Source organism: Syngnathus acus, chromosome 14 (genome assembly GCF_901709675.1).
Source record: "Syngnathus acus chromosome 14, fSynAcu1.2, whole genome shotgun sequence".
NCBI classification, from domain to species: domain Eukaryota; kingdom Metazoa; phylum Chordata; class Actinopteri; order Syngnathiformes; family Syngnathidae; genus Syngnathus; species Syngnathus acus.
Genome location: NC_051099.1, coordinates 2,050,950 through 2,069,234, shown reverse-complemented (window position 1 = coordinate 2,069,234; position 18,285 = coordinate 2,050,950). Strand labels below are relative to the sequence as shown.

Sequence of the window (18,285 nt, the reverse complement as noted above, 5' to 3'; positions counted from 1 at the left end):
CTGATTGAACAGCAGCCGAGTGGAAACAACATTGAGTGCTATAAATTTATGAATTGTCTCACAAAGGAGCAAAATAGAACAGAAGGACCTGAAAAACAATGTAGAATGAGTATTTGTGTTTTTTCCTCCTAACATTTATCCCCAGGTTTTTCATTTAAGTTTAGTTTAGTCAAGTATAGATGGCAGTTTGCATGTGTTTCACAGTTGAGGTCAAGACTAATTATGCAAATCGGTTTGACAGATGAAACGAAGCAAGCACCAAGGGACATCTGATTGTTGCTATTATATGAACTACGGAGAGAAATAAAATGCAACTTCCAGCTATTAAATAAACTAGCCATGTGTGAAAACACAATTTCATAGTGCTGTAGAAGAAAGCAACATCATGTTAAATGTACTGAAATACTATTCCACTGGCAATGCTTTCAGAATGCATTGCATCTGACAATAGCACCATCATTGCAATCATCTCCCGGAGCGGAAGATTCCAAACTTTACAAAGTTTACTTTGTATATATATACTTAGCTATATCCAGTAAATGTAAAAATGTTTTTTTTTTTTTTTGCCTCTCTCTATACTCCATGATCCCCTGGGGGTCAACATCAAAACTAATTCAGCTTGCACCATACCTGGGGGCCAGGGAGGGGGAAAAAATAGCTAGTGCAAGCAATCATTTCTTCAAGTGAGTGATAAACTAAACACATATTGGATGACAATTCAAGCAGACCATGGTATTTCCATGGTGCATTGATCCTCTTGAGGCGAGAATGAAAATGAGGAGGATTGCGTTGTTTCTTCCAGCTAAAGAAGAAATGACCCTTTGTCACTCCAAATATCCAAACCGGGAGTAAATAAACCTCCCTTAATGCAAAAACAAAATTCTTTCCGCACACAAATTTGCTTCATGAGATCTATCTGAATATATTTGTGAACAACAACTACACTTGAACGTCGCTCCTTCTGAAATTCATCTCCTGATTGCAATTCGTCACTGCCGTCTCAACGGGTGCGATTCATCCGAGTCATTATTTTACTGCGTTTCCAATTTCGACATTGACGGATGTTGCCCTGTTCCACTTTGGCAGCATTCCTATGTAGAGACATTTTTTTTTTATATGAAACAATAAATTACCAGATGAATCTATGTTTCGACTGTTTCAGGCAGCGCTATCAAGATAGGTGGGTGTATCTTGAAAGGGCATAAATTACTCCAGTCTATTACTCACTGAATGTCCTTTGTGCCGCAAGGACCTTTTATGCAAATCAGTGTAAACAAAGCTTCATTTGGTCGGGTGCACCTTCAGTGTTTAACTGCATGAGATAATTGGTTTTCTTTAGGTCATTAATAAAAAGAAAAAAAAAAAGAAAAACACAAAACGTAGAGGTAGTTTATTTTACACTAATTAGAGAAAACTGGATGGCATACTTAAACATATTTTAATAGAGTTTAGCTTCATTTTGAAACAATATGTAATTATACCTTTATTTACAACGAGATATTTTGTTCTCGATACAAAGGGACCGCTAAGCCATGTTAATGTTTATTAAACTTGAACCATCAATCCAAAATGACCTTGAGTGCTATTAAAAAATTTAAAAAAAAAAGCACCAAAAAGTCACAATTAAAATGTCACATCCAAGTATCAGATCCCTACATTTCTAATCCTGAGCGGCTTTCCACACTATCTCCACCCACCTTTCAAATGTGCCTGCATGAGGACATGCAGTGAATGAATAATGAGGCAGAACATGAAATGTCTGGCAACAATTCACGCAAGCAGCTGTGCGGAGTAGCCGGGGCTCTTGACCGCCGCTGAGTTGTGTGGGCCCGCTGGTATGGAGACTTGCAGCGCGTTGACCTTTACGTTGGAGCCACAAACGCATGTGTCGTCACCAGCGTGTGGTGGCAAACTGGCTAGCGCTGTCTATATATGTGTGAGCTAATGAAGCAATTACCGTCAGCTAAAGGTCACCACAGGTGTTTCTGCCAAGTGTTACAGTCACATGACATTACGCAGTCATGACCTCACAGGTTGACACGAGGCCACGTGCGAAGAATTCAACTCTGTTTTCAAATGTCACTGACGGCAACATCAGCGTGTTTCCTCACGTAAGCCATCTTGTAACTGGGTTTATTCCTAATTCAAATTAATCTTCTCCATTGAAATGTACGTAAATGCCATTAATGCTAGCCAAAATAGCAGCACCTACTGAAGCATGTAAGCAATGGAGAGTAAATGAAAGAGTGGAGTCTGTGCGCATGTTATTAATGAGTTCCCTCCACACGAACGTACATATTTAACCGTGATTAGCATTCCGGTTCACCCTGACACGTAATGTGGCCCCGCAATATTGTGCGCCTCCATTTGATATGTTCAGGGAAGCGACGTGACTCACTGCCTAGTCTCGCTTTTTGACCTTTCTCAGCATTTCTTTATGATAGTCCTTTGTACATGCGGTAAACATATCAGTTTGGCTTTTTCAAATTCACCTTCTGCTGATGTTTTGGGGAAACTTCAATTATTCCCTGAAGAAGAAGAAAAAAAAATCTGGGATTTTATGTTAATATGATTTGTCTTGAAAGCAAACAGGTGAAAGAGAAAGAGCATTGACACGTGAAGGAGGCCATACCAGGAACATTTTGTACCTCACCTCTTGCCCTGAGCCAGCTACAATAGGTCCTATCTTATTTATAACCGTTAACGAGGACAATTAAAAAAATAGATGGATGATATACAACAGCTCTACCAGACTCCAAGTGCAAAATGATGTACGGTAAGTTGAGCCGGGCAAGTGCAAGCCCCTTGATGAGGGTGTTAGGATGCAATGAAGTGGAAGCGGAAAGGGTGCACGGTGGATCAAATAATAATACACTTTTGTGAATGGGATGTGAGCGAGGCATTATTTTTTATTTCTTTCTTCCCTTCCTGCCAATGTCGTCTCACGTTTTGGAGCGCAACACACGTCCTGGCAGACAGCATGATGCAGAATTTACTTTCAGCACTCTCTGACTCCCCAGAGGCTCTTTCATAATGTACACATTACTTTGAGGTCGCTAGGTTGAAGCTGATGTGAAGTGATGGTGTTATTTTTAAAACCGCTTTTTTTTTTTTTTTTTAGAGGGGCTATGACGCATGGTACAAGGAACGGAAGGGGTGAGAAATGTTCCACTTGTTTGGAAATATTCCTATATAACATTTATGGGAGCAAATATTTGGAAATGCTTTTTTTAAAAAAAAAACGTTATGTGAGCCGGTCTGCGCCTTGAGGAGAAACGTATCATTCCCTGACGTTTTTATGAGCGCATCAATAATTGGAACAATAATTTAGTAGGCCCTTCATGTCAAATACATCAGGGAGGTGAGAAGTCTGCCCTTTTTTGTGCCGTCTCAGAGGGAAGGGCATTTAAAAATAAGAGCTCTCACGTAACCTGGCTTAATTCGACATCAATAGCAGACGTTAAACCGTCGTCTTAAATCCAAATCTTCAGATACGAGGACAAGCCCAATGGTAGATTGGAAAATATTTTTTAATTTGGTTTCACCATGGCTGCAGGGTTCAAGATTACCACTAAGTTCGGTAAATATTAAACAGTTAAGACCATTTTATGAAATCCAATGAGAGGTTTTTACAAAAAAGCCTTGTGGCGATAATTCAGTGAAAAGAATGTAATATTCATTTTCTTCGGTAGTTCAATTTAAAAATAATCTTAGATTTAGTACAAAGTGTACTTTTATCCGGGTTTAGTGAATCCAGATATATTAGTTTTGCTTTTGAACTGAACTACTGCAATGAATGAATAATGCATCATATTAGTGCTTCTGATATTGATAGTCTCGCGTCTAAAATAAGTTAACCATAATATTCTAACTTGTAATCTCCTAAAAAATAATGCCACCTGTGTCTGAATAAATTCACTTACAGTGAAATTGAAACAGCTAATCTCATTTCAAGGAGACAAATTGTATCAGCCGTAATAATGATGTTATGTGATATCAGCTAGCACAATGACACGCTGAACCAGGAAAAAAAAACAAAAAACATTTGTACCAACTGGCCTAACTTATTACAACACACCTTTCAAAGGCATTGTAAATATTTGAATTGTAGATGTTCCCACCACACCTGAAGCATGCAACTAAGCAGTAGGAGAACTAGTCATGCAAAAGACTCGAGATGTTTGGGGAGGAAGGAAAAAATCTAGTTTCGCAACGATGAAGATTGAAAGGGCGTTACAGCGGGATTGCACCAATTCCCCATCTCAATTCTACGTCATAGCAATTATGAGAGATGGAATGTTGACAGAAAAAAAATCAGGATCCAGTATGTTACAAAAGTGTCCAACTTGTCTCTGAGGGTTTGGCGGAAAGAAAATGTACATTGACTTTATAGCCACAGGCACACTTGAAATCATAAATTTAACAAAGTTGGATAGCAAAACAATATAAATCCTACAGTATGATGTCTCGGTAGAGCTTGGCGGCGGCCGGCTGAATCTCACTTCATACTCAGAAAGCGGAAAACACTGCGGGATAAATTAGATGCACCATGCAAGGAAAATGTCTTACTTTGAAATCTACGGTAGCCAATTTTACACACCAGCGATTCTAGTAGTGGCGGCGGCAAGTTTGGTCCAGTCAACACGTGCCACATTAAAGCTACCAAGGGAGCCCCTATTTGCAGAAAAGTGTCAAAACTGGTTCCCAAAACAAAATGTTCCTCTAGATATCGTTTATGCTTTAGCGTTGTTTTCGAGGGCCCTTTGGTCCAATTACAGAAGCCTGGTGGAGTATTTGCAGTGTCAGCACGTACCGTATTAGTTTAGTCAGTAAATATGAAGCACCTTTAACCGAGTTGACGTATCAAGCGTTTGTTATCGGCTAGGTGGACATTGGCCCTAATGACCAACATGCCGCAGCGGAGTGATCGTTGCAGCTCTGGTGTCAAGTCCCCAAATGTTTTTAGAAAATAGAATTCAAACCAAGCATTGTTTGCCAACTTTTCTCTAAAGGACATGTGACGTACACGGTGACGATGACTCACGCCGTTGCTGTGTAAAATTAATTAGCCGGTGCTTGTAGGAGATGCATTACTTTCGCAGCTCAAGGCAACTCTATCACACATGCGGCCGGACAAATAATGTTGTGAAGTTTATCTGTCGCTTCGAATATGCCTGCACTGACATTTGGCTCTCCTGAATAATTAATGGCGGTGACATTGCGCTCGGGCTGATTGTGTTTGTTTGCCTGATCACCTGCCATCTTGTGGCACCGGGATTCTCATATGGCACAACGGCGTGCTATTTTCTATTTTCTTTTCCTCTCGATTTGGCACGTGATTGACGAGGGGGGAAGAAAAATGCGTCAAGAAAAGAGACACTCAACACTCGTGTTTGCACGCTGCTGGCTCTTTCCCAAAGCTCGATGGGAAAGACTCCAGCTCACCTGCAAAACTAATGAGGACAAGCGTGATTGAAAGTGGATGCTTGGACGCCGACAACTTTGCTCAAGCACAGCAGGTTGCCATGATGCACAGCCTGAGGATGTTTTTCCCTTGGTTGTTTATTGTCTCGGTAATCGCGGCATTTCATGGAAATCCCGCCCTACGGTTCTTTTACGCTCATAAGCTGGAGGAAGATGAAGACATCTCAACATTAAACTGCAAATTTGACTGACAAGCGCAACATTTGCAGCCTCCTGTCCCCATCTGCATCAATCGGTGCTGCCGAGCCTTAAATTGCTCCATTAGCACATTGATAACATGGCAGCAGCCAAAAAGGTGGCTAATACGTTGCAGTTTGATGTAAATCCTGCAAGGCACTGCAAGCAGATGGTGCAATACTGCGCACGTGCTGTTCACTGAATTAATGAAAGGGTGGCTGGAGGGATCTGTGTATCGAAAGATACTGTAAATAATATTACATTTCTCAAAGACTTCACTAGCTTAATGCTAACACACAAAGCAAATTAGATGAGTTAACGAATAGCATCAGTGGCAAGCGATACTTGATCACAAATGGAGGAGCAGCACATGTAGACAGACAATATAACACCCACAGGCATATATTTATCCTTCGTAAAAAATGGCTAATATTACTGCAGCTTACAGAATGAGTTGGGAAAGTCTTTGCGCCTGTCTGTTTATATTACCAGGACCCTTGCATTAGCGTCTCCCATTTCTACAGTATACAGTAGAGCAGTGTAAAACAAACGCAAATATGTTGTGCTGACTGCATTATTCTTCCCATGGCATTGATGTTAGATCTGAACAGACAGCAACTCACACACACACTCCCAAGCACGTGGCTGTCAGTGAGCTTGTGCCACATAGCCTCTGTGGGCACACATCCTGGCACCAAAGGTCACACAACATGTTCCGGCAAAAATAGAAACAGATTGTGATATCTAGCATATATATATATATATATATATATATATATATATATATATATATTTTTTTTTTTTTATTAATTATCATTTTTAAATGATTTATTTATTTTTTCCCTCATCATAATGCCAATATAACTGCCAATGCTTGTCAACACAATTATACTAAGTCCCAATGACAAAATGAGTCATCCCAGTGCAGCTGAGTGACCTAAATGTTCGGTGGTCTTACCTGACAGACTGAGACAGTCAGAGCAAGAATCGTGTCACCCTCAGCTCTGCGCACGGTAGTTCACAAGCTGATGTCACAAGCTTTCAATGTGCGTGGCGGCGACCTGTCACATGGCTGTGTGAGTGAAATGCCATTTGTCATTAAAGAACACTTCCAGAAGATATTGCGACATTATTATGATGCTGAGGGTCAACTGGGGAGTCACATGTCAGTCCACATTTTGAAGGTTGGGATTCTCATCGCCTTTCTGTGTGGACTTAGGAGTTGTGTTCATCTATCCTACTATGCTAGCAACATAAAGCTACATATGGAACAATAATATGCTGATGGACTAAATGGCAGGAGGTACAATTTACTGCATGCATCTCCCTTTGTTGCATTTCATACAACAAAATAAAAACTTTGGGCTCAATCTACAGGACCAGATTTCTGTCTGAGGGTTTTTGGATGCAAGCACAAGCAGTATGCAGGACAAGCAAGACAGGAAAGTAGTCTCCAAAAAAGTGGCAAACACTGAATCATTCAAACTCTCAATGAACAGAGCATATTAAAGAAAAATAAACAAACACAAGAAATTACTCACCACAACATGTTGGGCAAAACAGGAAACTAATGACAAGGAAGCACACCTGGGCAGCACGTGACTAGAAGGATCTGATTGGTTGACTCCACCCACAGGACAGGAAATGGTGGAAACAAAAAACTGTCAAAACAAGAGATAAAATGAGACCAAATGGAATATTTTCTGTTGAAGTCTTACCTCTAATGATTTGTTTTTTTCCCCCCCAGAATTATGTGGGTTTGGACTTTCGTGCTTCCACTATATTATTATCCCAGAGAACCAGTATGACTCATTTTGGTGCTTCTTATTGGTTACTTAAATCTAGTATTTTCAGTCCTGAACAGTTAAGTCACAAATAATAAGTATGTTGTTAAATATGTGTTATTAGTGGCTTCCCCGGGCTGTCTCACATCTTGTTTCAATACCAATATTAGGGAGGCTAGATGAACTTGGTTTGTTTCATGCTAGCATGGCGAAGCACTAAAAGAACTCCTCGTTCTATTGCTCCCTCTCACACATACTGATGCGCTGGAACACAGCTGTCATAGAGAGTCACCAGAGAATGAATTTGGCGTCCCCCATGCTCACTTGGGTGTCGCATGAGCCAAGTGACACAGAGCACTAACGTGCACCGACAGCAAATCAATAGTTGATAGTTTTTCTTAGCTTTTAGGGGAGAACTAGTTAAAAGTATATCCAACTATGCTGTCGCTCTTCAAAACAAATCAGACATTCCTATCAGACAAAGCAGCTGCGCTTTGTCGGCACCGCACCAAAAAACTGCTGCCGGAGTGAGAAATCCTTTTCTTGTAGCACAGCTCATTGCAGTCCTCCGAGAGCCTAATTAAATTCAGGGAAAATTATGCAAAAAATCCATTCATGAGCATTCATAAAATAATGGATTAAATGGTTTATCAATAAAATACATTGTAAAAATGGTGATAAGGAGGTCTGCGCTGCTGTGGGAGTGGCCACAGTCAAATTCAAATCCAGGCCAACCAAAGAGTCTCCTTCCATTCCCTTTAGTGTATGAGATGGCAGAACCACACTTGCACCATGATGTTGCACTATACTAGGAGCACTTTTCAAATAGCTTTAAGAAAGTCAAGAAAAGTTAATTCCTGCAAAATGAACAAAGGCTTAGACTTTGGTAAACGTCAACAAAGGGCAATTTTTATATTACAGCGCAAATAACATTTCACCTCGCAGTTACTTGCATGAAAAGCCAGGTGGGCTGCAAAAGCTGACTATGTGTGTGTGTGTGGGGGGGGGGGGGGGGTCAGGCCAGCAGTTTGTCAGTAGCAGTATGATAATGTTATTTTGATGCAGGGCGACACTGTGTGATGCATTTGCTCAGCTCTTCATCATCCATCTCTCTCCCAAACACAAACACACACTCGCTCTACCTTTTCCTTTGTGTTCGCTTCCTGGCCTCCAGTATTTACAGCGCTGTTTTTCCCCCACTCGCCAGCAGTCCCCCATCACCTAGTGAACAAGCGATGCCATGGAATTAGCAGGTGACAAAAATACATCTCGCATGTTGCCCACTGAGCAAGGCGCTCTAATTGTCATCAATACAGGTTGGACGAAAAAATGATGGACGATGACTTTAATTCTTCATCCGAGCAACTTTACACTCCAAGAGGCGGACAGCTGTCATATTCCCTTTGGACCATAGTCACATTTTGTCACTTAATTAGTCATTATATACACAAACACCCATTTTGAATGTCAGCATTGATGGATGCTGATTAGCTTTTTATGTTTGCAATGTTTTTTATTCATCATTCATTAAAGTTCATCAAGTGAAAGGTTCCCAATAAAAGGTACAAAATTGTGTCGCTTACAGATAACTAGTGGCATTAGTTCACAATACAGCACATCTCAATTTGCATCTGTGCATTAAAACATCGAATAGATCACACCGATCGATGTGTTCGTCAATACGGGCAGCGCGGCTGTAACCTCGTGTACATTGTGCTTTTGACCTTGCAGTATCCTTATGCCAGGATACGACTCCACAAATAACCGGTGCCAAACATTGATTACCGCTAGCACACAGCGCGGCACAATGCCGAGCAGAAAGATATATTGGCAGCGCAGTTAACACTTATCTCCCTGTACTCATTGTATCTCTCCCTCTCTCTAGTCATACACTTTTCATTCTGCTCATATAGGCTGGTCAGTCATTAAAAAGTGTTTTTTTTTTTTATTCCTCCATTCTGCCACAAGCAATTAAACCTGATTAACAGTTGTTATAGCTTGACCCGAGAACAGATTGTTTCTACTAGCGTTAATTAAATTGTTCCTTAATTCTGCAGGGAAAAAGAGGTGAAATAACATCCTGGTTCGGTAGCGTAAGGAGGGAAGGACAAAACCATTTTCAGTAAAGTGCCTTCCTTGTCTGTCTCCATTTAAGTTTCAAAAAACATCTCCGAGATCAGATAGTTACAGAAAACTCGAGCAAAAGTGTGGAGAAAAATTAAATGGAGTTTTAGGATTCTGGTGATATTTTTGGCATTTAAAATAGAGTACAAGTGCTACGTTTTGCATTGCCAGCCATCTTGGTTTGGGGATTGAAAAGACCGACTTAAAATATAAATGTAACCCTTGAGCACAAAGGCTTTCCCACCCTTTACATCGAGTGATAAATGAGACCAAACCAAAAAATATGATCTGCTTTTGACTTGATTTATTGTGGGTGCACAAACAACCTCCTCTGAATACTTCATTTCCTGATGGCAGTCATTCCAAGGTCTCCTCCAATGTTTACACTGGCGTCCCCTCTAATTTTAGGAAGGCAGGCGTGGGCCGTAATGGAAAGTGACACTATCTAGCCAGCATTCTTTTTTTTCCTGGAGGGCACGTCAAAGCGAGGGGTGGCTCGTGTAGTCCTAGCCACTCGGACGGTAGGTCCAGAATGTCACATTATTTCCACATGTGGACGAGAGGCCTCGGCAAGGCGATAGGCTAAAAAGGAAGCTCGCCGACTTGCTAGCTGGCTGGCGGTGCAGTTAACACGAAAGGCAACACCCGTAACGTCACATTAGCACTACCAGTGGAAGTGTCTGCCACTGCCAAAAAAAAAAAAAAAACACTGAAAACTATTGTGTTTTTTTTTTTTTTTTTTAAAGAATTTAGCTGATGGTTTGTGAAAATTATTTTTAAAAGAAATAACATACAAACCACTTCATCCCGGGCACATTTTACACCGCGGGAGTCGTTTAACTGTAATGATGCGATTCTCAACAGAGGCAGAATGGAGAGACAGATTGTCTGGATGGGAAAAGGCCCTAAAGAAATGATGGAAATGAGGCAAAATAAGTTGTGTAACATGTTTTCCTCATTGTGCCCTGTCCTTCAGTTCAACCTAACAATGTCCAGCCTTTTCTGCATTTTATCCAACACTTCCCAAACAAGTCTGTGACATACTTTTATCAAACTACCCCAATTTCTGTACACTTAACACAACATGATGCTAAAGTGGACACCAGGCTAACTCAGACACATTTCCAGTTCCTCCTGGTTGTTTCATTTCACACTTGATGTGTGGCCACGCCCTCCAGAGACTCAACCATTTGTATCCAGGCTATTAAAAAGTCATTTTTGCATAAAAGGCCTCAGAAATGCACACTTTCGATACTTGCAACCCTACTAAGTTATTTTCACTTTCACTAGACTGAAGGGACCCATTTGGAACACCGACTCATATAGTAAATAGTACAGAAGAAAGGACCCTTAAGCATTTATTGTAATTACAAAGAGTTCATTTCCAAAATTTGCTCTGCTGATTATTTTTGGCTATCTTTTACTTGCCGGGGGTAGACCTCAGCTGACTTCACCATGCTGCCTAATGTCACGATACACCCAAGAGATGTATAAAATAAACCTGATCATCGCTATCCGGCCCAGTAGGGGGTGCTCTGTTTAACAGCCGCCATCAAGCCATTCTCTTCTGCACTATACTAATATACTAATAGCGCTTGTGTCAACTTGTCTACACAAAGAAGTCATAAGGGCTCTTTAAAGTAAGCAAAAATGGATGTGCAGGCAAGCCTATCTATTTGATTTCAAAACTCATTTGTATCAAAATGGATTTTTTTCACTCTGACTCATTCTGCAGGTCTCTTAATCATTCTGAGGACGTGTATTCTTCACACTTAGCATATGTTAATTCATTCCTACGGTGTCAAATTTGACCTCCTTGAACTCACAAAGCCTGTGTGGATTAAAATAAGAGGATACATTATAGCGCCACGTTTACAGAATGCCAAGTTAAGCTTTTCGGAAAGCACGGATGCGTGCTGATCCCGGGATGGTGCTTCCCGTATTTTCATCCGAACATAACAATATGGCGATAGTTGCTTGAAGCTATCATCGACTTCCAGACTCCTGTTCATCCCTGAGAAGGACTTGCACCCAAACTGCCTACACGTAGTAAGTCGGGTAAATGAACTACTTTTCCCATCCTTGACTCCACCGGGTGTCATGCTCACCTAAATTCAAATGATATATGGACGCCCTGGAAAACAGTCAACAAAAAAGTCAATTATTTTTAGACTGAAGTAACGCTTTCTGTGCATCTACAGGAATAAATGTAGGTCAATGCTTTGTCCTCCAAAGCAGGACTATATAGGTATGTGTTTCCTTCTGTGTGCGTCCATGTGAAGCAGAGCAAGTGGAGCCCATTCATCATCCCTTATACCTTGTTCAGATAATGAACATAACCCTGACTATACCTCCGGGATCTGCTGCAAGTGGGCAGAGGTTGCACCGCTAACATTCACAAAACTCTCAGAGGCCACACATGGAGCAAGCACGCTGGAAAATATCACCAAAATGACCAAATAGCAATATTCCAGCTCAACTGCAGGAGCCTGATAACAATCTTGATCATTTGCATCAGGACCGGAGAGTGACACTTGTGCTCCACGCAAACGGCGGAAACCCGAGTACGGATTATCCCTCTTCCTTGCTCCGGGTTTATCTCACTCTCTTTCATAGCAGGATTTGAATATAAACCAATCCAGTGGCCCGTAATGTTTTCAACGCATTTTTTACACGTGACATTTAAGTGAACCAATTTTATCAAGGAGCTCGCGGATTACCCAAATAATCCGTGAAGCTTCTTTTATCAGAAATCCAAAGGAAACGTCTTCGAATTAGGCAACTTTTGCCTTGCATGGTTTTGCCTCATCCAAGATATATATCTCTGCTCTACATGTCTCTCTCTCTTTCTCTCACCTCACAGGCACACAATGAATATAATGAGAGCGACAGAGCAAGATCACTTGAAGTCACTCTGATCTCGCCTACATTGTTGTTTGACTTTACTTTCCCACTGCTGAGATCACCGCGTGGGGAAAGTCCAACACAGCATTGTGCTGAAGTCACATCAAATGAAAGTAAAACGAAATAACTGCGCCCACTGCGAGTCCAATGTGCTACCTCTGTTGATTTATATCAGACACAATTTCATGCCATGAAGAAATCAGCCCAAGGGCTTTCAAACACCTTGATGTCAATAATTCATTGCTAAATGACTTTTGGCCGCGATATCCCAATTGGATGTAAGCAGCAGCCTGACATAAGACGTCTCATTAAGTCGACAATTTAGGAAGTGGACTTGTAGTCTTCTCTTGGATGGACTAAAAAAAGCACAAATATTCCCATTCTTTCCCTGACCCAGTTCTTCCAACTGCCAGGACCTCCTTTGCATAATGAGAGAAGGTCCTATCCATACCGCTTTGTTGAAGGTGACACAGAACCAAATGATCGCATGCACACCTTGCTATAAATAGCCTTCGATGGAGGAGGAAAAAAAGTCCAAAAAGATATCTTCTGGGATCATTCCGCTTGGCCTCAATGGACACCTCCATTCAACTCCCATCTGCTGTCTGTTGGACAGAACAGTAGCACACTGAGTAAACAGCTGTTCACTTTCATGCATATTGAATAGGCTTGGGAGATATGATAACAGTAGAGAAATCTCACGTGGATATATTGGCTTCATTGTCGTCCATTGTTTTATACCCAGGACACACGTCATCTTTTTTTTTTTAATTCTGGATTGAAATGAGCAGATTGGACATGTACTGTCATTGATATTGTGCAAATAAGACATATTATTACGTTACGTTATGGGCCGCTGAGTAAGATTGCCATCCCATTAGCTGATGTTGCACGTTAACAGTAACCGCAACGCCTTCAAGACCTAGTCGCAGGTCATTTTGGATTATATCACGGCTCAAAGTTGCGGCAAAAGCATGTTCGGCTGCCAAAAGCAATTTCCCTGGATGTGCCTCGCTTTGCCTCCCTCTATTTTTTTTTCCCCCGCCTATCCATTCGCAGATTTCTAGAAGCTCAGTCAATCTTGAGGATTTAAAGTGTTATATTCAGGTCACTTGAATGATTCTCTCCAAACTCAAAAAGTTCATCTCCGCTGCACTTTTATTTTATTGAGTGGTATTGCCTGGGATTTCTCCTTTGGGATAGTTATAGCTCTTTGCATATTTTCATTCTATTCTAAAGTGGGTGATAAACCACCCGCTGCTGTTTTTCAATTTGCCACCTTATTTTATTGCAGTACACACTTGAAACAAATTAGCAAATCACAACTGTCAAGAATGATCCTTGATGCTGTAACTCAATGTCAAGCAGTAATCTTCAAATGAACAAGGTGGACACCAAACTGAATATTAACCTTTCTCGCTGTACGAAAAAAATGACAGCACAAACTATCGGCCAAACGACGCAATTTCTTCACAGCCGATTTGCAAAATCACCCCTGGGCTTAATTAATTAATTCAGTTTTTACAGCTAAGCTGATATAATACATTACCTCAATTGGTTGCCACTGGTTATGTGGATTAATATATCACAAAGTCCTTCGAATGTCGTTTTAAACCATTTTTCCAAAGGGAATGTTGTAATATTATCATGAAGTACTTCATACGTATCCCAGTAATGGATTAGTAGGTGGTATCAGACTGATGAAATAAAAATGAAAACCCCTCACAGACTTGCAGTGTCACATTGGAAATGAAGGAGGACTGAAAGACAGCAGCTGAGAAATTCCATTATGACAGGAAGAGTGAAGGAGTGTGAAAACACGTTATAGTGACGGTGGGATTTCCCACGGGACCACTGATGGGATCTTGCAGTTCCCACGACAGTCTCGTCTGAAGGGAACTCACAATGACCTAAGAACATCCAATGATCCAAAAAAAGAATCCATGTTCACAGACAGGTCAATTAAAGACACATTCCTCAAGATCCCAGGAGACGTGACCAGACGTGTGACCAATCGGAACAAGTCCGCATTATAATTGGGCAAATCCGATTTTAATCACAGATTTGTATTATTATTATTGTTTTAATTATTACTTTTTTTTTCTTTCACCAGTAAGTATGACCAATATTAGGTGCACCTAATATTTTGGATCTACGTAACGTTTTAGGCACTGCTGTTCCTAATAATCTGGCTGCGCTTCAATCATATTACTGCTTACATTAAATCTTCCGTCATTTAAAACACCTCTGATTAAGCCCAAATAAATGTAAATTGTTCTAGTAGCCTTTTTTTTCCCAATATGCTCCAGCCCCACACTGCCCAAATGAGGCCTAAGGCTACAGAAAATCTATTTTTTGACTTGGGAACCCCGCAATTAAATTGATTGATGTCCTCAGAGGAAACTGCATCTTCAAATGAGCAGAAAAAAAATAGATCTGTTCCCTTACTCCAATGCGTCTTTATTTTTTAAGGCCGCTCAGCAGGATTAATGCAGGACTGGCGGCCAGATGCCACTCGTCTTTATTTAAAGAAGCGTCTCGTTGAATAGCTGACACACTAATGGAGCTTGAGAAAAGCAAAAGCCGCCCAAAGGTGTGTTTGACGGCACCGTTTCTTCTTTCTGCTTGGAGAACTCAGATAAAGAGGATGACATGAACATAAATTCTTTGGGAAACCACGACTGGGCTTGTTAGCAGAGTCAATGCCACCTTGATAAATAACGTTTGAGTGGTCACCTTCAAAAAATTGAAGTCAATGAAAGTTAGATCGTTTCAAGCCTCTCTAGGCAATATTTAAAATATAAAATCCGCATGGTTGCTATTTTCCCGTTTATAGCAAATAGTTTGAATTTCCAAACCATGCATGGTAGGTTCACAAGCACTATTGAAAATGAATGTAACCACGGACAATTGAAGGATATCCAGTTTGAAAAGGGCCATTTTAGTGTCACAGATGAGGTAAAGTGAGCCCGGTGTTGACAATGACATCTTCTCATCTCATGTCTCATGTGACATATTTATTCCAAACAGGAAATGCCTAGGGTGGCGTCTCATTCCCAAACTCTGTTTATACCTTTTTTGCACAAACTTGGAATAGCATCTGTCTGTGAGAAATAGGTCACGCAAGCACACTAACAGTGGTGTCAAATTTTAAAACGCTAGCGACTAGCTATTTTTTTGTTATGGTCTCTGCTCGATAATCTGCTGTCCATTTCTCGTGAACAGCGGAAATGAAATCATGTTGACTGGACCGGTTTCGCAACACACACAGACACGGTTTCATCATTCAAGCTTATCACTCCGATAGTTTCAATTACAACAACCTGTTAGCTTTGGATATCACGGAGTTATCTTCTGTATCTACGGGCTGCCATTGATCGGAGTACTCAAAGAAATCAATTAGATGCATGACTGGCTCATAAATATTTTATCTGACGGTGTATTTTCAAAAAAATGGAAACAAAAGTCAATTGGCAAATTAAAAAAGTTGTAAACAACAAGAATATCAGATTCTTGTCGATGCACGCCGGTGGCTTTTATCGATATGACCTGTGGGGTTTATTGTTGAGTTGCAGTTCAATCGATCTTTCACCATCTTATAAAGTGCGATTTAAATCTCATTCGATTGTGCAGGTGTCCCTAATGAGATTCTTTTCAATTAAATGAGACAATTTTTTTTTTGAGAGGTGATGTCGGAAACATCCTCACAAGCATCAGTAGTCACCGCACACACGCGGCGCCAAAGTTGAGATAAGTTTCGGTGACTTCGCTGCGAGTGGTCGCATTTCATTAACATTCCCAGTTCCCTGGTTGCCATATTGCTGCCAGGCTCTTCCAGCATGTGTGTGTGTGTGTGTGTGTGTGTGTCAGACCTGCTATGCAATCAGGCTGAATGAGCACCGGGAGGAATGTAAATGTGAGACAGGTGATAGACGGGTATGGAAAAGTGACGGATGTTCGGGTGGACAGATGAGCTGGGCGGGTTGCCAAAGGTCTCCAATAAGGCACAGGGGCTTATAAGAAATCCTGACAGATGTAGGGCAGGATAGGAAAGATCAATGGACATACACAGGCATTTCCCATAAGGTCAGGACAATCATACACAGGTATCCTACTGATAATAATAATAATAATCTTTTGCTTTGTAATGACAGCCATTCCTTCACGCCATCGACTCTGCTCTCCTCCCTTTATCAGTCCCACAAGACACTTGAAACAGAAAGAGTGTCTTTGGGCAAATCGCTCGGCTTCCAGAATGTCTGACATCCGCGACGGATCAATAGAGGCACGGCCGGTGATGAGGTAACGGCGCGCTAAAGACTGCTTTGATCACTGCCAATGAGTGTTAGCTGTGTCATGAGCAAAAGCGAAAAAAATTCTTTGCATGGATGTCCAACTAGTAAAAAGTCTTTGGGAAGTTAAAAAGTATGCAGAGGCAGGCCATATTTTTTGCAGAGAATATATATATAGTATATAGCATGTCGCTCAGAGACAATTAATTCAGAAGCAAAGAAATTGTGCTGGAGCTGCAAGGTGAAGAACACGCTTGTGTGCACTTACTGCTTACACAAGCAAAGCTTGGTTAACAATGTTGTTTACTGCCACTTTGATGTCATTGAGTGTTGTTAACTCCAGATATTGAAGCGGGGCCCTCCAACATTTTTGGCATATCAACAAAGCAAACTTGATAAACAAATGACTCCTCCCTATCTTAGCTTTGGACCAGGATGATTTTTTCTACAAGCTTTATTTTTGTAAAGGTAACATCTTATTTTTCTCTTGTCTCATTATTTATTGAAAGATCGATATTTTTTAAACCAATCTGCTGTTGTGTTGCTTTACCTTGCATTGCTGTCGCTTCAACTTCCCATCTGGGGATCAATAAATTATCTTCTTTTCCTATGGGAAAAAGAAAAACACGCTTTGTGGTGGAGCTGTGCGAATCGACTAGAACTCAGTCTAATAACGGCAAAAGGTTAGAAATGTAAATTATGCAATCAGCTGGCAATGTGGACTGGAGCCTTTCCCCCCGCTGGCCAGTTTGACCCCGCAGGCGGGCAATTATCACAGGCACGTCAATACGTGATAGATGATCAACTGTTCCTGATTAAGATGACACATCCTGATTATCATGACACAAAATTCCATCCGCGGTTGCCATTTTTTTTTTTTCTGCAGTGATCGCAGGGGATACCATCTAGAAATGTCAGGGAAGCCTTTTATTATTGTTATTTAAAATTGTCTTACCCCTCCTGCATGCTTTAAATATGTTAAAAATATAAAAAAATATATATAAGCATAAAATATATAGACCATATTGTAATGTTTGTGAACACAGCCTTTTACCATAACAATTGCCATCGACCGCCATTTTGTCTTTCCAATGCCGGTTGAAGAAGCAATGTAAAATAATGTAGTTATGATAATAATATAGTGTGTCGTATGCTCAGGACTCCGGAATAAACTGTGTTTGGACTGAGCCAAAGAGCCGAGGTGGTGCTGGTGGGGTTACATAAGCACATTACGGCATGCAAGCACACACACAAGAACAAACGTTTGTGTGCGTGTGTGTTTGTTCATCTGCCTGCAGTCTATCATTAACCTTGACTGTATTTCCACTCTGACCTCCCTGTTCAGGATTGCCTAAATATCCATGTATGGGATTTGGCAGCCTATCCATTCAGCAGTATATGATGTTAATCCGACTTCAAACTTTATAAGCCATTATTTATTCATTCGACCACTGCAAATAACAGAGTAACTCATAGAATGTGTCATTTTGTTGTAGTACAGACAAAATATCAAATTTGGC

At 40.8% G+C, this 18,285-nt stretch overlaps 1 long non-coding RNA gene across 2 annotated transcripts in view; it reads right to left on the bottom strand.

Annotated features, from left to right (window-relative positions):
• The window catches only part of LOC119133797, a 36,642-nt gene extending 29,327 nt beyond the window's left edge, over positions 1 to 7,315 (bottom strand). Inside the window, exons 1-2 of one of the 2 annotated variants that reach the window (XR_005100192.1) lie at positions 7,203 to 7,315; positions 6,620 to 6,733 (exon numbers count right to left, since the gene is read on the bottom strand). This is a non-coding gene — a long non-coding RNA (uncharacterized LOC119133797). The remainder of the gene's footprint in view (positions 1 to 6,619; positions 6,734 to 7,202) is intronic. The other variant, XR_005100193.1, reaches the window with a different exon arrangement.
• Positions 7,316 to 18,285: the final 10,970 nt, after the last annotated feature.